This window comes from Anabas testudineus, chromosome 11 (assembly GCF_900324465.2).
Source record: "Anabas testudineus chromosome 11, fAnaTes1.2, whole genome shotgun sequence".
Classification (NCBI taxonomy): domain Eukaryota; kingdom Metazoa; phylum Chordata; class Actinopteri; order Anabantiformes; family Anabantidae; genus Anabas; species Anabas testudineus.
The window spans coordinates 5,534,780-5,557,431 of record NC_046620.1 but is presented as its reverse complement, the minus strand read 5'-3'; the positions used below and the strand labels follow the sequence as shown (position 1 = coordinate 5,557,431).

Sequence of the window (22,652 nt, the reverse complement as noted above, 5' to 3'; positions counted from 1 at the left end):
AAAAAAAAAGAGAACCAGAGGCACGGCTGGGAAGTAAAAACTAGACAGCGCTGTGAGTTTGATTTAATTTGTGAGGCTTTCCTCAGTGGAAACAGCGCCTCATGCTTGGTGGTTTTTGACGAGCACTACTGGACAGAATCCATGTGCAGGGTTGCAGAAACTCCCAGGGACACATTTTCTTACTGGATTTACACAAAGAGCGGAAAACATGATTTGGCCAAGTGACTACTATAACAAAGGCTTCTCTGTCAGAGCCATAAAAAAGTTGGAGACGAATCAGTAATGTCCCCATATCCACAGGATATGGATCCTACTCTATGACCATATGACTACTGCAGCAATTACCTTGAGTAAGAGATGGAGCCTTTTGTTAGTTTGTGTGAAATGTGATTGAAAACATGTACATGCAATTGTGTTATATCCAAAAATTCAAATGATTAAATAATTATTAAATAAAGAACAAAATAATTAACTAAAATACTGCATCTATTCATGGCAATATCAAGTATTTGCAACTTTTGGGACTGTAGCATGAGACTGAAATATCAATGCACCCAATATAACAAATATTAATGCTGTGTCAAAACTATACATCCATGGTCACAATCTGCATCTCATATGGAGAATAAGATGCAAACTACAGCTTTAAGGCATGTTAGGCAGCTGTGCATTATTTCTAAGCCCACCCAGGCCTTGTAGTTTCCTTGTGATGACTTTGAGACATGGAGCAGCCAGTCAGGGGCCTTCCCGCTACCCACACCCCCTGGATTTAACACCAGGCAACATGATCCCGGACACTGCCCAGTAGTATGGGTGGTGTTTAACTTGAGTGTAAGTTTGGGAACTATAATTTGCTTCAGTCTTATTCTCTAAATAAACTATTGCTGTACAGAATAAACAAGACAACGAACAAACCAGACACACAGCATGCAATCCTGTTTAAGAAAATAATCTTTACAAGACCTAAAACAAGCTTAATCACACACACACACACACACACACACACACACACACACACACACACACACACACACACACACACACACACACACACACACAGCTTAATCACACACACAGCTACAGTACGTCCTGAACTATTATTTGACAGATGCCAATGAGAGACACACCTATACCTGCTACATCCTCTTTGGTCCTCACACAAGTTGAGACTCACTATAAAGTATTTATGTGCTGACACCTTTTGGTAAGAAGACAGAACTGTTCTAACAACAGAGACTTCCTACCTTGGCCATGCTGAATCAAAGCCTCCATGAAGTCTCTAGTATAATTCATTTCCATCGAAGCTCAACTGGTTTCTTGTTGATTTCTCTTTGTGACTATATCATGTAAGAAATGCAACAGTAATGAGCTACTGTAGAACTCAGGACGTTGGTAGCTCTGCGTCCTGCTGAGGCCTGTTGTACTATTCAAGTACAGTAAGGTCTTTTAAATGGTGGAGTTTTACGTACAATGCAGGCTGGGCTAAAGCTCTAAAGGGCAGATGGAAGGTGGCAACTGCCACATGTTCTCATCTGGACTGCTGTGCTGCTTCGCCCTTCTTGCAGAGGCACCGGCAGGAAAAGCTGAGTGTGGTTTAATTGGACTTATATTTCCCAAGCTGTGCTTAGTCATATATCAGCCCTGACAATGGAAAGTTCAGTGTGGCAGCGTATTAAGGTAAGGCTTATGTAGTAGTGCTGAGCATTATCATCTATATATTTATGGCTATTCTGGGAAATGCTGCATGTTCTCCAAGACAAAAACTAAATTACCTGACTGAGCATTCCTAACATGGAGGATTTCATGTAAATAATAATAATACTCAATAACAATGATACAGCAGCAGGAGAGTTTTTAAAATACATCACTTTTGCCCCAGCAGATGGCAGAATTAGGCTCATTCACTTGCAGGCACGAAACCTGTCTACATCTGTATATATAAAGAAAACTGAAATCTCAAATTTGTATATATCATAGTTTCTGCAACTTTGTCCATGTGCAATTCTACATAACCCATTAGAATTGCATAAAATCAATACATGAAGTCTGTGTATATAAAAAAGACAAAAACAGAAACTTTTATATAAAATAATAAAAGTTATTTAAGTTGCTATAGTGGGCCCTGATTCCTTGAATTAAACCCTGTGTGCACATATATTTAATAACATGCTTCAATGTAGTCAATGGCTGATTTGCAGCATGACAACACTCGAGACAATTTTCCTCAGGGGGATGATGAACACACCAGATGTGTGCATTCATATAGTACATAAGTATAGACTATAAATACATTCCAGGTTAAAAGTTCTGTCTGCACATGTGTAGAATGACATGACATGTGATGACAAACATGAAGTAAGAAATTCATGCTGAGCTGTCTAATTTCTTACTCGTTTTCGAGTTTCACTTATACTAGCTCCACAGTATAAACTGATATTTAAATAAAATCTAAACAAAATCTTTCCTACATATGACACTTTTTTAAACGCACAATTGAAACTAAACACAAAAATCTATAAAATTATATGATTATTATGTGATATTAAAACCACTTATTAACTGGTGCTGTCATAATTCTTCATGCACCCTGTAAAATGACACCTAATTGGAAGTCTGGTTGTTGTTCCGCCATAAGGAAAATGACAAGACCTTTGTTTGTATCATTAGATTCAATTATCTCTCTGATCCTCCTTAATGCAGACAGCGCTCATAGCAATGCCAAGAGCAGCACCCAGAGAGGTGGAAATGGAGGAGGAGGGGAGGGAGACAAAGAAAAGCGCAAACCTTCCTGGAAGTCTGGCCAGATCCTGTGAACATCCTGCTCCTTGTCAGGGACATCTGTAAGCGAGTCTATGTTTCCCTGAAGGAGAGAGCTCTTCGGGGCAGCAGTCAGACATTGTGAAGGGCCTGTAGGGATGGGGCAGTCCGCCTCGAAGGCTGCACCGAATGTGGTCTCTGAGGCGACATGAAGCTGAGAGATTACCTGTGTAAAAACAGTCTCCTCTAGAATTTTCTGTCTATCTTCAACATCAGCAATACCATAGTCCACCGTTCTATCCTTTGTTAGATCTTTGAAACTGTGTTTAGCTGTTAATGGGTGGGTTGCTGAGTCATGGTCAAGATCAGACTCACAGGTTTTAGAGTTGGTATTGTTCAGCTGTTCCATCATTGCAGCAGCATCTGACGGCTTCTCAACAGTATCTTCAATCACCACATCATCTTCCTCAAGGACGCCCTGTTGTTCTTGCTTGATAGTAAGGTCTGTCAGCAATGGGACTGATTGACAGTTCGGCAGCACATGTTCAACCTCTCTAGGTACTCTTATGGTTGGATTAACTGCTTTTCCTTCAGTCACAGCTGGGACAAAATTGTCTTTCGCATTCTTAATCACTGCCTCATGCATCTGGACACATTCAGACTTTTCAAAATCTGGAGGTTGTTCAACAGCAGTCACCTTAAGGCGTTTCTGCAAGACTTCTTTCACAGGGGTAAAAGGAACTGTCTGAACTGCTGTCATTTCTTTGGGCATCTCTAGTACAACTGAGGGAGAATTATGGACAAAAGAAGCTGGTAATTTGGAGTCCATGAGCGAAATAGAAGATCCAGCAGATCTCTTCTCAGCAGGGAGACAAGAAGCAGCAGAACTTTTTTTATGACCCTTCTTGCCCCCACGCTCGTCTCCTCTGCAGAAATCTTTGTCTTTCCTGTTGAAGGTCAACTTCTGAACCTCATCTTTACCAACTGAGTTTGTTAGAGCTCTTGCAGATTTCTCTCCCTGTTTTTCAACTCTGTTATCATCATAAATGCTTCTATCCATCCAGGGCCTGTGGGTGTATTCTTCCAGGCTTGGATTTCGTGATATATGATGAAGGACCTTTCACTGTTTGGACCTGAGAAGAGGCTGCAAGGCAATGAAGACGTTGAAGTGGAGCAGGCTTGATACCTGGTGGCAGGTGCAGGTAGTCACGCAGGTACACAGTTCCTTCATTGGTGAGATAGTAATAGGCATGCTTCCAAGCAAAGGTCTCTCTGACATAACCTTTAGATTTGAGAGAGCCCATGGCACAAATCACTTTCAGGTTGCTCACCACCTTGATGTCAGGGTGCATGGATTGTGGACGCTTGTCCTTCTTGGCAACAATGACACCGTCTCTGAAGAGTAGCTCATAGATTGACCTCAGATCAGCTAAGGACATTACCATTCCAGCCACCATTTTGACTCCTTTTGTTTTGTTTCAGGCCTTCAGAAAAACTTTCTTCATATATTACTGACCAATACCACTTCAGTATATATTAACTGCATACAGTAAAATCACACAAACCTGTTAAAAATCTTTTCGTCTGCATCAGTTTGCTTCATTACAATATGCCTAATTGTCATCATGAGTCAGCACAGAGAAAAAGCGAGGCTCACAACCCCTCCTACCTTCGCAGTTCTCCTTCAAAATAGAAACAGAGTGACTGAGAGACGAGATGGAAGAAAGGAGTAGAATCCAAGAGGGTGTGTGCGTACAGGATGCAAACATAAACCGAAAGGATCTGAGGAAGCCGAGGAGAGGAGGTTTGTACCCTGTGTGGCTAATGGGCATTACTGCTTCAAACACACAATCACCTCATTAGCCGCCTCTGAGGAGAATGTGCAGCAATTGAAAAAAAGGAACAAGCCGAGCTGACGGCTTGAACCTTCATGTTGCATGATTCCTTTTAAATTATGTTAAGTCACTGATGAACAGTGTTTATGATGGAAATGCAAGAAAAAAAAACACAAACAAAAAAACAAAACAAAACTGATATTTTTATTGATTTGTATATATAGATAAATGTTCAATGTCAACACAAAAAGTCAATGCAAAAAACAAATTAGGAGCTAGGCTAGAAAAATAACAATAATAATAACTTCCTAAAAATAACAACTTCCTATGTGCATGTTTAAGTGACATTTTAATTTGAAACCAACAGTGAATGATCCATTGTGGCCACTGACAGTTATAGTAAACTGTATATCAATATTAAAATGGTAGCAAGCAAATTTCTAGTGAGTTGTTAATGCCATTTTGTATTCTTTAAGTTTTAGAAATAAACAGGCTGTGTAAGATAAATCAGAAAAATAAATAAAAAATATATATGTTAACACCTGCAAATGTAAACTGAATTGCTGTGTTGATGTTGATTTCTAGCTTTTCCATGTATATTTATTAGAGAGCAGTTATGCATAAAGATTTAAAACAGATAACACTGAATTGCAGTGTATAGCCAAAGTTGATGCTCTGTTGGTAATCAGTCAAGTGTATCCTGGGGAGGAAGAGACCTGATAGATAAAAGGAACTTCATCTGATAGACGGGAGAGATGACACACAAGTCACTATCAGTAAGTCTGAGGGGAAAACCAAAACAGGAAAGGCTGAAGAGTCTTCAACACTTACTTTAAAAACAAGCAACTGAACGTTTTTAACATACTGCTCTGACAAAAAGCTCTTTGTATATTAAACTGCTCAAGTCACTATTGAATTCTAAATGTTGGGAGGTGGGTCACAGTAACTTCTTTAGGAAAAACCAAACCTAAAAATGAACCACTGAGTGAGTCAGAGCCCAGATCCCCAACCAGCTACTCTGTATACATAAATGGAAAAGACATCAAGTAATTTCTTTCCCCTAAGAGAAGACAATTGAGTCTGTGTTAGTCTCTGTTACTTAACCACCTTTGAGACTGATCGACAGTGGAAAGTGAAAATATGGTGTCCAGGATACCACTGCCAATAGGGCTACAACATAAAGAGGGGGTTTGGAAAATATTTGCAGGAGATCTTTCCTCCATTTGCTTTTTAAAATCACATGGCTTTCCTAAATCACATACTATAGTGCCCTCTGCAGATCATAGCCCCAGACTGTGACCAGCCTACAGGGAAATGTGATGAAATATCTGAGAAACTTTAAGTTTTGCAAAGACCGGGTGAACATGTGGTGTCACAGTTACGGTTTCCAGCAGTTGGGGTTATAATAAATCTCTTGAAAACATTTTATAATTCCTGTAATGAAAATCACCTTTGGCCTGTTTATTTGTCAACGTCTGTCAACAAAATGAATGTGAAACAGATCCCATCTCTACTGGGAGTAATGTTTCATGACAAATCACTGGGAGTAACAGCACGCAGAAGAGTCGATTCGGACTCCAGCAGCTCTGGGTGAAACAACTTTAAGCAATAATTCTTTTTAACCGGGGCTTTCAACAGCGGGTACGACACAAACATAGAAGAATGTCCTGATACTGTCCCCTATCTGAGGCTGACATATTTTTATAACACTGAACTTTGCAGGTGTAAATAACCCCACCCTTCTGGGGCATGGCATCACTGAAACAATCACTGCCAATAAAAGTTGCACCAGATGAGCCTACTCTTCGGTTCATATCAGGCAGTTGGTGTGCTGCCAGTTCTCTGGTATTTTGATAACCTGTCATCGTAATATTAGAAATGATAAACTGAAGCAGTAAGTGAAGATATCTGAAAGAATGACTCTGAAAACATGATTGAATTGCCGCTTGTCTATCATCAGGTAAAGTCTTGACATTTGGAATAACGTATGTTAGAAGAAACATCCATCACTGTGCAAGAATCCAGTGGCATCGAAAAAAACCTAAGGCCTGTGTTGAGTTGGTTCATGGGATGTGTAGACTTTATCTCCACGTGCTTTCCATTACCTGTCCTGTGGCTCTAAATCAAACAAAACTGCGGCAGCAACAGAGTTTCGTTTGGTTACTACTATCAAACCACAGATGGAGAAAAATAAAAGCACCTGTACCTGCGTCAAACCTGTCAGTTCCAGCTCTTGTCTTTAAATAAACAGTACACAGAGTACTGAATTTAACACAATACCATATGTAGAAAAGCAATACTGAGGGTAAATGGGAATTCAAATGCCAAATGACTAAATGTAAAATACTACGGGGCACCCTCTTAAAATACAGAATGGATTAGACTAGTTTTTCCGAGAGGTTATCCCATGTGAATGTGTGTAACCTTGAAACACAGACTGCGTCCTCAACCGTTGCCAGGATATAAATAAAAAGCTTATTTATTGTGTCCCTCCTTAAACCATGATAAAAACTCATTGCCATGGTGGTGGTGGCAGGCGACAAGAAAATGGAGACAACTCAAGGTGACAGCTACTTTAAAACAAACCCTTTCAACTCTGCTGGCAGACAGAGTAGCCTCTGCATTCCAGTTCATACTTTATAGAGAGTAATTTAAGCTATATGGTTGTCTTCCAAGTCGTTAAATGCAACTCTGCATTCTGACATTTGGAAATGGAGCAGTGGGAAAAATGCTGGAAGGAGTAGGGCTTAAAGAGAACACACACACTGATCTGATTATAAATTATCTGACTATTCTGCAACAAGCACACTTTCTCATGCACTCAAAATGCTTCACAACAAACACCTGAGACCATTCTGTCTGATAAACTATCTGCAGTGTTGTATGTTGAATGTAGCATCTCTTTTTCTCGGTTTCAGTTATTCTCTAGCTCTGTCCTCAAGCTAGTGGTGCCAAACATTTACATAATTGTGATGAGCATTTGCCTCATTTTTCCCCTATGTCACTTAATTTGCAACACCAGTGAGATGCTTTTTTAGGAGCGTAGGAAAAGTCTGTAATAAACGTAATGCTCAATAGAGTATCACATGACAAAGCAAAGCAACACAAAGGCATTGGACAAAAGTTTCAGCAGCTATTTCACAAACCACTGGTTATAAATGCTTGGAAATAGGCTGTTCAGTGGGCAAGTGAGCTAAAATGGTGGACAGCAGCTAATGGACGCTCCCATGACTGGGCACATCACAAAACTAATGAGTCTTATGAGAAAACCATGGTATGAAGCAGCTGCAGTGTCAACAGAAAGATGCTAAACATCTGAAGTGTGTAACAGAAGTAACAGAACTTAGTCTGAAGCATCACTGGTCTAAAATGGGCCATTTGGAAAGTTGCTAATGGATGACTGAAATCTGCCCGAGTTGCCAAATTCGATCATAAATGCATAATGTGTGTAAGAGGAACCACACCGTAGCAACAGAACAGGAGGAAATGTTAGAGTTGGTGTGAGTGAGTGGCCCCTGCAGTGAGTCATCAAAAGCCCATGGTAGGGTAGGGCTGGCCAGGAATGCCTGTAACCATAGAAACATGACATACCCTAGAAATATGAGTAAATACAGCACAAGGCCAGAACAGTGGTCAGAGGCGATAACACTGCTACTGGCAACAAGAGAAAACAGACTCAATCTTCCTGGAAGTGAAAGTCATTCGGTGGTTCATTACCACACAACCACAGCGAAGTGTCCAAAAGTTTCAGATGATAAAAACATCAAACACTTGGCAAACTGCAGGGTTGATGCAGGATTTAGTGAGCACTGACTGGTTTCTACATTATGTTGCAGACAGCACTATTTCGTGTTACTATGCATCAAAATTCCCAACACAAAACATGAAGGAAGGAATAGGCCACCAAAAATCTACCTCTACAACTAATCGGTGTTCTCAATGTTCCACACCCTCTTCTTAGCCTCACTTCCTCATAGCGCCAAACCTCCACTGAAATAGCAATTTAGTGATTTACTGGTGAAGCAGGAATTGTTTACAACATACCGAACATACCGATCAACAGGCAGGGAAGTGGATTATGCTGCAAGAGAGGTGTGAGAAATTTCTATAATTGTTTGATATGCTTTTTATGCCGTGACTCTGGGTAGCCATTTGAATCCGCTGTAAATGCTGCAATTAGACCAATATTAATAAAACTTTGACTCGAGTCTTCACTTGAAGCTGAGCTATTGGCTTCCACAGGACTTATGGATGTGAAACTGAACTGGCATTGTACTGTACAATATACTAGATCATGATCAATGTTCGCATTGAGAAAACTATTTTTTAACCTAAGGATGCTCATGGAAATTGGGCTGTGAGTAAAAGCCTCAATCAGACAGCTCAGGGGTTTCAGCTTGTTGGGAATTCAGTAACGGCTCATTTAAACAACCTCGTTCTCTTCCTAACATTGTCTTCTCAGATGCAAACTAACTCCCAGATGAAGAAGGAACTTTGTCGACAACTGCAGTCACCCGAGGGGATTTAGGGTAATTTATGCACTATGATGCAACAATGATGTTTTTCACTGCAAGATAAGCAACAACAAAAGTTGAAGGCACTTTGGCAAAGTCCTGGATGACACTCCCATAGTTAAGTTCCTCTTTGGTCCAGAAGCCATTTTGTCAGCATGATATGTGTGAGGTGCCATTAGTGGAGTCCTATAAATCAGCTTGCCCTCCTCACAAACCCAACCCATGACAGTGTAAAAGGGGCAACTTTAAAATAAACCCTTTCTCCATTTCCCCTTTGTTCAGCTCCTGATTGCGCCCCGGTTTATATTCCCCTCTCCTTTTCCAGATCACTCCCAGACTTTGCACCACCGTGACAAAAATGCATGATAGCAACAATGATCTGCCTGGAGGGGACTGGTAAAGAAGAAGTCTCATGAGGAAAGAGCAGATTTTTTTCATATAGTGGGGCGCCTTGCTGACTGTGTTCGACTGTTTTGCCTGTGGTGAGGGTTGGCAAACAAACAGCCCGGCAGCTTTTATAACTTCATCTCATGCCAGGCAAGTGCTGGAAATGGCACAAGGATGAGGGCTTTATAACTTACAATTACCGAGTCTAACTTAAATGTCAGTGGATGGGATAAAATACAAACTCAACAGTATGATTTGGACCTGATGTTTAGATATATCCAAGGAAATCTGAGGTAACAAAAGATGTAATACATACATATTTTCTATTAACATTTTCAAAATGATCAAAAACCATGTTAGTTTCAGCCCTAATCTCAGTCATAGACCATGAGATTGTTAAAACTAAACTGGTGTGCAGCACCCAGGGTTATAGATATCAGTAGAAATGCAGAAGTGCAGAGAGAAAGACAGGGACAGAGACAATGCCTCAAGCTGCAGATCAGATCCAGCTGATTCACTTCACTTGGCATCAGATCAAAGAATATGTCAGACATGATGACAAAAATACGACAAACATCCTGCAGCCTATAATGGCACGAACAACAAAAGCCCAGTCTCCGCAGTCACTATCATAATTATGTCAAAGCTGCTTTCATACAGAGACCAAGTCATACAGTACACAAAGGTCGCGTGTAACAAGTAGACTAAGAATTATGATCAAACTTCATCAAACTAACTGAAACCCGACAAGACAACAGTAAACGAAAACAACCAAACAGGATACTTTCTGTCTGATTTGCAGCAAATGCATTAAGGGCTCACCCTTTCTGTGCCACCTGACAGCCTCTGGCCCTCAGTGTCAACTGGGATCCACAACTCGAACACACAAACAGCTCTGAAGACAGAACAGCCACTTACCTAAAAGACAAAAAAAGAGAAAGAGCAATTAGTGAAAACACAATTTGATCCAAAGTGAAACATCCACTGTTTCAAAAAACATACTATTTAAATATTAACAGGCAGTGAAAGAGAAAGCATTTTAAAAGCTGCAGTGAAGTTGACACACAACAAGTGTTACTTCGAATTTTAATGGACTCAACAGAACCAATGTCTCTAATGACATAAAACACAGATTAATGTGCCACCAACTGCTATTTGAGGTAGGATCAAAAAAGAAACTAATGGCCGAAATATCGTAAATGGCTGTGGAAAAAGCAGCTGTGAATTCAACATCATTAAGACCTCCATCAATTGTATCAGTCCATGGTAGCTTCACTAACAGTGCCACCTTCTGGCCACTTCAGGCACAGCTCACACTGAAACGCTGCATCGTCATCACCTGGTTTCAGTCCCCTCTGTTTAGTCTCCGTTGCCTCGAGAGTGTAATTATGTCCCACTAAGAGGAGGATTAGAGAAAAGGAGTGGATGATTGCAGAGGATGTGTCAAATGGCCGAGACAGTTGCCCTTCCGAATTACAGGAAACCTAAGGTTAATAAGATTATGTAACCACATCAGCTAAGTTACGAGGGCCACTCAGCTAGGCCAGACTTATCAACCAGCATGACTGACAGACACAGTGACAGCTCTAACATGATTACACTGACTACTACTGAGAAATACAGACCCCAAGCCAACCATTCACTACTCGGACTGAATTATATTCCTGGAATACAAGTTCATCAACTCCATTGAAACTCCACTGTGTATAGATTCAAATATAGATACACATGTTGCTTTTAAAGTAAAAAGATCAGGTGCACATGTATCTGACTCAGACAATAATCATTGCTGGCCTTGGTTCATTCCCATGTCCACAGCCATTGCTTTTAGAGTGTAAAGAGTTATGTATAATATTTACAAAGTGCTTGACAGTTAACCAATCAACCCTGCAGCTGATCTGGGATCATTAACTATCTTTACCCTGCTGCAGTCCTGCAACAGGAGCAGTCTAACAAAAACGCAAACAGACAGCAAGTGCTTTGTAAATGTGATACACATGATGAAGGGTTTTGACAATGTAAGTGATGTCTATGTATTTATATTTGTTTACATGCAGCTCCAATTAGTTTAAAGACAGAACACAGATTTTTTGCAGCCATTTTCTCAGTTGTAATTCTGGAGATAAAACTTGTTCTACTCATGATGCCATGATTCACAAACCACAGAACAAATAAACAGTTGAGGGCTCTCCTTAACCAGATTTGTAAAATAAAGAACAACATAGTTACCATCACTATTATGTGGTTCTCTTATGACCGATAAGTATAGAGTTTAGACAGGAGCCTGCAATGTGGAGATAAATCACTATCCCTCTAATTCGCCTCCTTATTTGCCCACATCCTGAGGATGTGTATCTGCAGTCCTGCTCTGTCTGATATCTGCAGCATCACATCAGTATTTATCCTGCATTATCCTACTATTACTGCACCTATCTGCTTTGAGGACAATGTAACAAATAAATAATAGTCTGCTGTTGTTAAAACTAAGCAGAGGAGTCGTAGGTAAAATATTTGATAGTCATGAATGTATTAAATGTGTGTGTGCGTGTATGTGTAATCTATGTTTATGACCACATGGCTTCATTTATTCGACATGTGTGTAGAGTTTTGCTGATGTATACATCCTGTCAGCATTACACGCTCATAGACGAAGGGCTCAAATGTCATTTTCCCAGTCTCAGCAGCAGTAGTATTCAGTAGCTGTCAGATGCTTCAGCTGGTATTTGAGCTGCAGGAACTGGTGGACGGTTGTGTTTCAGATTCCTCGCCTGTTTCTGTCCAGTCATATGATTCACTCCAGATGGGGTAAGTTGTCTAGTACAGAGTGTAGTTTGTCCCACCTGGATACAACTGGTTTTAATTCCCTTTTCATATAAAAAATGGATCATGACTACTTGTGGGTGAAAGGATTTGCTCATTTGCTCAATTCCCCTTTACAGAACACTTTTAGTGTCTTTTAGCCACATTAGGCAGAATCAGACTGTGTCTAAACAGACATCGTGCTAATAGAAGTGTTTAAAAGTGATCAGAGGCCAACACAAAATCACTGTAGTTACACATATAAACAAGGGAAAATAGACGTATATAATGTAAAATGTGCTTTGAACTGCATTTAGAGGTGTGCTGCACAAAGTAAAGCCTGAATGTTATCTTATGTGCTCTGTCTGAACAGCTGGACTGAAAATCAAAGTGTATCTGATCCATCACACACGTTAAACGCTTTCTTAATCTTGCTGAGTAAAATCTTACATCTTCTTGAACGTGCATTTCATTGCAGTTGTTGTTGGTTTTTTCTAAATGTTTCAAATTATAAGCCACGAGCCTGACGTCAGGAAACTACTTTGCTTCTTTAGAACATAACTCTGTAACATAAAACCACCTAAGGTCATGTGCACTGACCCCTGCCCTGACCTCCTTTTAACTGGATATCCCTGATTTGGATGTTCCGTGTTTAAAGTCCTTGACATTTTTCTTTCACTAACTAAGAAGGAAGTGCTGGAATCCACAGCTACAGGCACAATTGGTGTTAGAGCTCCACAATGGTTTAAACAGGTTAAGAGTGCCAAAGACTGGTAGATTAGCACATTGTTAAAAAGAATGAAAAGATTGTGTATGTTGCTACCTCACTGTGTCCATGTTGAAGCCTCACAACAGGATAAATAGTTACAGATTAAATAATCCAAACTTGGACAGAAGAAACAGAACGAGGAGACCAGGGAGGCTTCATTATCTTTCATGCAAGTTAAATACTTCTCACCCAGATATCCAGCAAATGTTTTGTGGATTTATTATTATCAAAAGCTTGTTCAGAAACCTGTATAAGCCTGAAATTGGCTCAAAATATCTGGGTCAAGACCTAGCGCTGGCCGGTAAAAGGATAAGAGAGAGGGAGAGAGAGAAGAATATTAAGCTCTTTTACTGAGTGAATACAGCAACAGTGACCTAAGGCCAACTAGCACCATTAGCCGTACATGTCTCAACACACACAGGAGATCATCAACAGGCTCCTGTGATTCTGTACCAAGTGCCTGAAAATATCTCACAAGAATGGACAAAGAAAGCAATGGTCTTGAGGTGACGACATGCTTACAAATGAACCGAGTCTGACGACTAGTGTCCAACATATTAAGTAACTGCATTGGGAGCGCTCAGTGAAGCGAAGGAGCTTTTGTCTCCAGAGGCCTGGGGAAAACATTCTCACCCTAGCCGAGTTGGTAGGACTCCTTCAGATCCTTCTCCAGGATCATTTAAAAGCCTGGAAAACTCTGCCAAATTGTTACCACAATTTGCCAGGCCACACGAGAACTTCCAAAAAGTCTCTCTTTTTGGGCTGAGCCAGTTTCACCAGCCTAGTTGGGCTGGGTCTCCTCAAGTTAGAGACAGTTTGTCCCTTAAAGTGTCAGTCTGCTCTAAATCTTCTTAGTGTGAAGTATATTGAAAGCATAACCAATGGTCTCAAAAAGACATATATACTATAAGTAGCACACAACTAAATAACAGAGACTAGGTCTGGGAATACCAAGCATTCAGACTGCTGAGAAGCATTTCAATACATTAAGATGTTGGTACTTATTACCACTATGATGTTCAAATTTATGTACTAACATATGAAACCTTTACATTTATAAAAACTCATTTTGATGTATTTAATAATTGCAATTATACATTTAATATCTAAACTTGCAAGTAGAACTTCTCACTGTAAGAATGGAGTATTTCAATTGAAACCATCCATTGCTCCAGTAATGGGGTGGGAGGAGCAAACTTTGCTGATGTAAACAGTAACTGCAAGCAAACATGAAACCACGCTGCACAGCCGGAACAGAGGAAAATCACACAGAGGTTTGTCGCTTTCACACATACACATTCATGGCTTTGACAGATTTCCACTAACTAGGCTTTCTGCACCAGTAGTCCCAGACTGAGGGGCAGAGCCACATTTGACTTCATCACTGATGTTATCGTGATGCAGCAGCAGCCGCTCTGTAGCAGCCCCTCTGCTCTGCATCTCCCGGCGCAGACGCATTTAATGTGCCGCATGCAGCAGCCTCCCACTGCATCTCACACACTAGCTCATAAAACACACCGTCTCAGCACAACTGTTACCCCTGACCTGTGGTCCAACCCCTTTGGTCTCGCCTGGACAGAAACGAGAACAAAAGCCTTTCATTCCTTTTATCCACAAACACCATGCAGAGGGGGGGAGAACAGAGGATAACAATCCTGCATTAAGCTCAACAGCTCTGAAACCTTGCTAACTGAACTTTTTATTCATCCTGCGTTCATAGAAAAAGGAAGTTCTTGGAGGCGGTCCTAAGAGAATATGATGCTGATTTCTCAGACAAGAGTCTGAGAATGCAAAATCAGAAAACGTCAAGAGGACTACCTTTGAGAGTACTGATCTCATGCTGGATAGCCCTTCCAGGATCCATGCTCACAGTCTCCCCTCTCGCTACTGCCTGAGGCTCCAAACAGTCGAGTCTGATCTCTGCAAGGTCAGCCCAGAACTGAAACACCACGCTGGAGGATGTAAAGGTCTCTCTGCTAACAGCAGGCTGTTTCTCTCCCTCTCCACTCTGCTGCTGCCACAGGAGTTGGCAGCTCAGTGTTTTTGTTCTCTCTCTTTCTCTCTTTCTCTCGCCCACTTTTACAAAATCCCTGTCAGCAAAGAAACTGGAAGAAAGGAGCACACCTCCCTCCTTGCCTTCTCCCACCACTCCCTGATGTTGTCCTGTTTCATCCTCATGGTGTTTCACAGGGAGGTGCCTCAGCCAATAATAGTCACGCTACACTATTACATCACAACAGTGCATGTAGCTGGATTTAAGCAGCCAATGCAGTGTAAGACGCAATGACTGTTTTGACTGAGAGACAGAGGGTGAACATGAAAGAGTCACACACGATTTATTTACGTAAAGGTTTAAATGCTCTGATACTATATTTTTTTAATATGAGTCTATAGGATAAACCATGTACACCGACATATAGAACATTGAATTTAATGATAAATAAGATAAAGATAAGGTGTTCATGGGTGGATTACTTCTTAATTGGGATAGCAACATCAGTGACTCAGCATTTTCCCTCCCCAAAATACTCCATTACTAAAACTGGACTGGAACAACCTTTACATTTTTAATGAAAAAGTACTGCAAAGGGGGATTTGGATCTCACAGGGTTCAGATGACAGAGCAGTTTTTGGGAAACCAAATTCTGCAACAGCATCTTTTTGAACACAATATTACTGTCACTTAAAATTCTAGCTGCACTCTGCCAGAGATTGCACATACATTTTGCTGAAGCAGTTAAAATCACTAATTGAACTGTAAAACAAATTCTTACAAATGACAAATTTAACTTTCAGGAATGTGAGCTATGACTGCTCCACCCAGAAGATTAAAAAAAATCACTGGCATCTGTATAATGCACCCATCCACCCAAGATTTATTGTCAATAAACCAAGAGTCATAACTCAAAACTGACAGTGTTGTTTTAGATTCTGACTTCTAAGGTTATGCTGACTTTGACTCAGCAGTGTCCTCAAGTCTCCAGTGACTAGCCGACACTCTGTTGTGTCGTGTCTAACGTCAGCAATACTGAAAAGCCTGTTTTCCTTGAGTATGAGAGTTGAGTGCATGTGCATCTGCAGTTCAGACTTTGTCCAGAGGTGGTAGACACAGCACATGGCTTATATGTAGAGAAATAGTGAATTATTAGGTTCTGAACAGGAGTTTTCCCCATTTAAGATCCAAAAGATGTAAATGCACTGTGAATTTGGGATATGTATCCACTCAGGTCTATTTGGTATCAACAACAGAACTGATAATGTTGTTTCTATCCAGCTGAGTTAAAACAAATATATTATAAGTATTTAAAAAACAACTATCCAGATACTTTACCAGCAAGAGAAATGGTAACAGCCTGAGAACTAAAAACAGATTTTTTGCATCAAATATCAGTAGATACTTTGAAACTGAGATGTCAAAACTTGGTGACAACAGACTGGTAAAAGATTATGAGTAAAGCTGGCTTAACTACAGCTGAAATCATACAATAGAACAACCTTGTGAAAATCTCACAGCATCCTGGAAAGCACAGATCATCCACTTCACAATGAGCTGAGTCAGTCATTGTTTTGGTAATAGCCTTATATTGCATAAAGGAGAAGTTAAATCAGTATTTTGCACCCAGGCTGATGAAGCTGTGGATTACTCATAATGAATTTCAGGGTGTCAACATGTATGGTCCTACAGATGAATGTAAGTTCTTTGACTTATATATGAGCTAAGGCCACCACAGATTGATCACACCGCTCTACACAACAGATGTTCATTTAGTTACATGCATCAAGGCCACTTGTCCACACTGGTTCCAGTTTCAGAGTCGATGATATTTCATGCTATAGGTCTTCCTCCTAATGAAGTGTCCAGTGGTCAGACTACTTAAAGGCAGAGCTTTTAGCATCTATTAAAATCCAATAAACAGCGTTTAAATGTCTGTAGTCCTGCATGTGAGAAATGCCATCTAGAGAACATAGCTTTGACAGCTGATTTTTATTACAATAAGATTATAATTACTTAAAATATTTCACACAGCCTGTAAACAAAGCACAGACATTAAATCACAATAACAGAATCCTGAAATAGAACAAGATATCCTTTGTGGGTTGAATCAAAAACATGATACATGCATTAAACAAAATTACTGGGGACAAAATGAGGGTAACCATCATTAAAGTGGGAAATCTTCTGTTCCATATAAAGACACTCATGAGCTGATTTATAGCTTAACAAAAAATATTTTCTCTGCTAACAGAGTGCTGCCAAATTCAACAGTCTGCCTCAGACCTTGCACTGACTCACACAATGATCATTCATCTTGTACTTGTGCCCAACTGAGCAGGTTAAGAGTAAGAAAACATGAAGTAAGACACTCACGGTAGTGTCGAACATATAATGTGTGATCACCCGAGTCAGCGGTTTATCAATTAATTATTAATTTCCCCACAGTACCTGAGATATGGTGCATAATTCTCGAACAAACTAAGAAGCCATGTAGCGACTGACTGTATAAATTAGGTCAATTCGTAGCCTTGACAATACAGTAAAAGTGAGATGCACCTAAAGTTTCATAAAGAATTTTGTCTACACACCTTACACCTTCATACCAACTCCACATATTTATCAATATACAAGTGGTAAACGTGCCAATATTACAGCATAAAATTAAAAAAGTGGTTCACCACATGACTGTTCAACAAACAATATCTAATGCCTCAAGTTGTTAAACTGTGCAGCTCCTCCACTTTGTGACGATACATTGAGACACACACTAATAAGTAATCTTTGCTACTGACCGCAGCAAGGAGTATCACACTGAGGTAATGACCAGATGATGACAGGAGATAAATATTACACACCAAATGGCAGGCCACACCTTAAACATCATCTTAATAAAAAATATCACACTCTAAAATCAGAATTAAGACAACAGAACATGATCAATTCTGTACATTATACAAATGTATCCTAAACCCTGGTAAATTCATTTTTTAATTGATTTGATTCCAAAAATTCCTTTCTACTCCCAGAACCAATAGATTAGAAGTAACTGAGAAGGTGCATTTCCTTGCTAGATGTCAATGCACTGTGTAGTAAACCATCTGACTCCACATCCAGCCGAGTTGATGTCTCTGTTTCCATGCAGCTGTTCTGTGCAGTGTCAAAACTCACATTGCCCGAGTCTCATATCTCTGTTAATCAGAGGTAGATGACCTGATACACTGGTCTCTGGGATGTGGTTTGTTCCATTTAGGAGTTAAGTCACTTCATGTTGGACCTGGACCAGTACACTTTAGTGAGGGGGGGTGTTCTAGGCCAAACTAATCTCAGGCTTACGCCACCAGAGGGGCCTCAGAAGAGGCGATACCCTGGGTGCCACCCCTTGCTGTCTATTTTCATTAGATTGATATCAAACTCCATGTGCAGTTGTTACAGCCCATCTGTACACACATAAACAAACAGACAACAAATCAGTCAGGGAGTCAACTGCAGTTAAAAATAACCCCTTTACTACAGCCACACCCTGTTCCTCTCTCTCACACATTAAAAAAGGGCAATTTCAACTAAAATGACACCTAACAGCCAACTGACCTCAGGCATGACAAATGACAAAGCCTTACTCAGGTAGAGACAGTCCTCCACTGAGAAAGAAAGTGTTGTTTGGCTGTGAAGGAGAATTAACTTTGTTTACTCTTCCAAAGGATGCAACCATAAAACAACAACAGATAAAGTTACAGACCAGAACAGACTTTGAGCGATGTTATAATTTTTTCACAACCTGCCCTGGTAGCCTAATACTCCTTTAACCAAATTGGATAAAAGGCTGTTTATAGAATGTGTTTTAGCTGGGCATAGCCTGCTCCCTCCACAATCAGAGCAGAGATGGGTCAGGGACCCAAACAAGGCTTTCACTTTGAAGACCAGAGAGTTGTACTTGAACTTTAACTTGAAAATAAAATAATCTTGTGTCACTGAAGCCCCAAAATAAAATATAAATCCTAAACTAAGCATAATTTTGCCCATTAAATAAGTGGATACACACACTTAACGCACAGCTCCCAGCCAATCATTAGCAAGTGTTCACATTCTGTAGATAAACATCTTATAACAACCAATGACGAAGAACAAGGAACCCTCTTTTTGTCAGACCTGGGTATGTTTATGCATCTTCCAACATTGTTAGGCCCCAGCTAGCCATGTAACATTATCTTAAATTAGTGACTTATTATGCATCAAGCAAACAGTGTGTGGCTGCTTTTAAATCAGTCAGATGGATTTTTAGTGTTAATCCTGCATTTTGATGTGACATTTTTTTGTTTGGTCTCTTGGTTTGTTGACTGGTCTTTTTAGAGTTACTATCTGAAACTATCTGATTAAATTTCTGAAACTCCTCAGGATTACAGTTGATGTGACCATTGCATTAAAGATGCAAAAAGTGTGAACACAAAAAGCCACAAAACAACACAGTGTGTGTAGGGATCTTGTCGCCTTTGAGGAACCTCCAGACAGAAGGAATTCACAGAATTCATGTGTCATGATGAAAAATGTTTTCTGAGGCCCACTATCACTTAGGTCTACTACTCTAAAAGAGAGACATTCAGCTGTCTCTTTGCCTTTTATGCAGCACTGAGAGAACCACTGGAGATTTCTCTAGGGGCCACACAGAAGATAGATGTTTTATAACCAAGAACAACAAATACATTCTGTGTGGTTTGTGTCACTGACCTCTAAGATACCAATGAAAGAAGAATACCAAACTACTCTCATATGTGGTACCAGGAAGTGGATGTGTACAGACCTACACACTGAAGTCATGTCAACATGTCTACCTTGTCTTTAGCTTGACCACCATGCACTTTATCCAGTAAAGTCTGGACATATTTTATAAACATTCAAAAGGTTCCTCAGTAGGTAAAAACATGGGATTACTAAATCTTGCACTGTTTCAAGGACACTTTGTAAATATTCTTTGTGATTAAAAACACTTACTGCATGATGTCATAACTTTCTGAACACTGTAAATGTAAATGTCACCACTACAGATCCACTACTCACGGTTCTGTAAGTGATAGTAAAAAGTGAGAAGGACAGCAGATGAGAGAGTGGATACACTGAAAAGGCAGAAATGCTGCTCCACTTTAGATTCCCTGCTGAAAAACAGAGCGTGTGCCAGACAGTTCAATACTGGCATTCCTGACATTAGCCTGGCTTACTGTAGCATGCCAGAATCAGGGTGTTTGCACTATTGTTCCACGGCACTTGACCAATGTAAAGCCGGGATCTGTCTGCACCCTCATACACAATTCAGAGACTAGGCTGAGGGATAAACACTAAACAAATGTGGACACTCAAAAACAAGAACGTGTCACTAGCAAAGCTTGAGGTTGTGGAAGACAGGCTGATGACCCATCCTTACTGGTTGTATTAAGGTAGTTAACACCTTAAAATGGAAATGCTATGTAGTACACAGAACTTATAAACTCACTATTTGGAATGGATTTTTGTCTATTTTAGTTGCCTCAGTAATTTTATAGCTCGACTGCAGAGCTCTCTGGTGCGATAACACGACGGTGTGTATTTGACTGCATCCTGGAGACTGAATTCTCTCTGACCAGATCAGACCAGATGGATTTCTCTGCTGGTGACATCATCCTCGCAGGCAGATTAGAAAGACATGTTTGCAGGTGTCACTGCTATCAGTCACTATCCTACCGGACATACCGTAGACTCTGTATCACACCTGTTTGTCTGGTGGGAAAATACCACTGAAGTACAGTTAAATCGCTTAAGCTTGATAGTTTAAACATCATTGTTTCTTTTTCCTTCTGCCGATGAGATTAACTGAAAAACAAGAGGATCAATATTTTTATGCAGATGTGAATGAAGGAAAATACACACACAAACTGTCTGTTATGAATTAATTTAGTGATTTCAAGTACTCAGTTTTTTGGCAGTTCCAAATTTCAAGTTAAAGTCAAATACATCAAAAGTTGTTGCCTTATAAGTTCATTTTGAACTTATCGGTGAATCTGTGTAGTACTTTTTAATTTTTCCTTTTTGGTTTAAAGCAGTAAAGTTTTTTTAAAAAGGATAAAGACTCAAGTCTTAATGTGTTTTTTCTTTCGCCTTTAAATGTACATCAGACAAGGAAAACATTAATGAGAAGTGGAGAAAGTTCTAGGTTAAAGCCAGTACAGGAAGTGGACCTTGTAAAGGAGCATGTTTTGTTTTTGTTTGCCAAATGTGCATGTTGCACTGCAATAAAACTCATATTTAAACATATTTGAGCAAAGTTTGGGTAATGTCAGGTCACTCCACTGACACAAACAAATCATGTTCTCAGCACACAATGTGTTTCAGCTGTGCATGTGAACAAATAAAGACCAGACAGGTTACCTGACAAACTCATGTGAAGTAGCAGACAGGTGCGAAGATTCTGCTGCTGCTGCCGCATTCAAGATAATCTACAGACACTGACTCAGCTGGATGACACAGCAATGTGGGCCAGAATGTAGGTGTGAACATGTGGCCCACTGTAAATGACAGTGATCACACTGAGGGCTCGCAATCAATGCATGTGCTCTAAACTGCTGTTTGTTTTTTTGTCCACCATGATCATGCTGATTCATGGCTGTTTTACATTTTGTAATTACCTTAAGGTTTTCATCACCTTAAGTGACGATAATCTTCACAGTCTGATGACACAGATACCCCCAGGAAACAAGCTAAACTCTCTGAAATAACTGTGTTCATGCATGCAGACCAAATCATCTTCCATGACTGAAACCTACGTCTGCACATGCAACTGCAGAGAACTGGGACTTGTCCACTCTTTCCACATTAGATTATGTCAGTACATTACTGCCAGCTCAAAGCTACTTTCAAGGCTGCAGACAAAAACACATTTGGAAGTGTTTGGTTACAGAGAAGTGGCACTTTATGTAGAGATCAGTGGCTCATATTCATGTGTGTTTTGATTATAGTTATTAGTAATCATTATCATGAGAAGAAATGTATTATTTAACTTAAAAACAGCCTGATATATGTGCCCCTCCACAAAACAGCAGGTGCAGTGGATGTTCATGATGGCTTTTCATGATAAGAAGAATTACAGGAATTAGAATAGCGAGTCACTATATACTATCTATGTGCGTGCACAACGAGCATGCAAGGACTTATTACTATTTTTAATTTTGAGATCAAGTTGCATGAAACTGATCTGAGGAACATACTGGAAGTGAGGTGTGGAGGGGGTTTGACGCTGCAGCTCAACAGTGATTCACAAGACAAACTTATTGCAGCCTTTTTAGAAATTAACCCTGTTGGTATTTTTACAGCCAAAAAATATAGGGTGTACCCCTGCTGCAGGGTTCCCAGTGTGCTGGTCTATTTAAGAGCGAGTGGGACACTGAACACATTTAGAATCCACCTTACAGGATGGACTTAATCACACAGCTCCACTTTACAGAGCAAACACAAAGATGAGCTCATCACAGAAACTACTGTTATTGTCTTGTGAAACCTGAAAAAGGTTCAACTGAGGGTTCAAATAAACAAAATTAAAAAACTGATATTATTTTAGGATTATTTACTACTTA

General features: G+C 40.0%; 1 protein-coding gene and 1 long non-coding RNA gene across 2 annotated transcripts in view; one reads left to right on the top strand and one right to left on the bottom strand.

Moving 5' to 3' along the window:
• pleca (plectin a) overlaps positions 1 to 22,652 on the bottom strand; it is a 77,612-nt gene that overhangs the window by 42,523 nt on the left and 12,437 nt on the right. The gene's annotated exons all lie outside the window — the stretch shown is intronic.
• LOC113153422 lies at positions 8,646 to 9,602 on the top strand. The gene is made up of 3 exons (XR_003297973.1): positions 8,646 to 8,684; positions 9,055 to 9,121; positions 9,432 to 9,602. It is a non-coding gene; the product is annotated as an uncharacterized LOC113153422 (long non-coding RNA).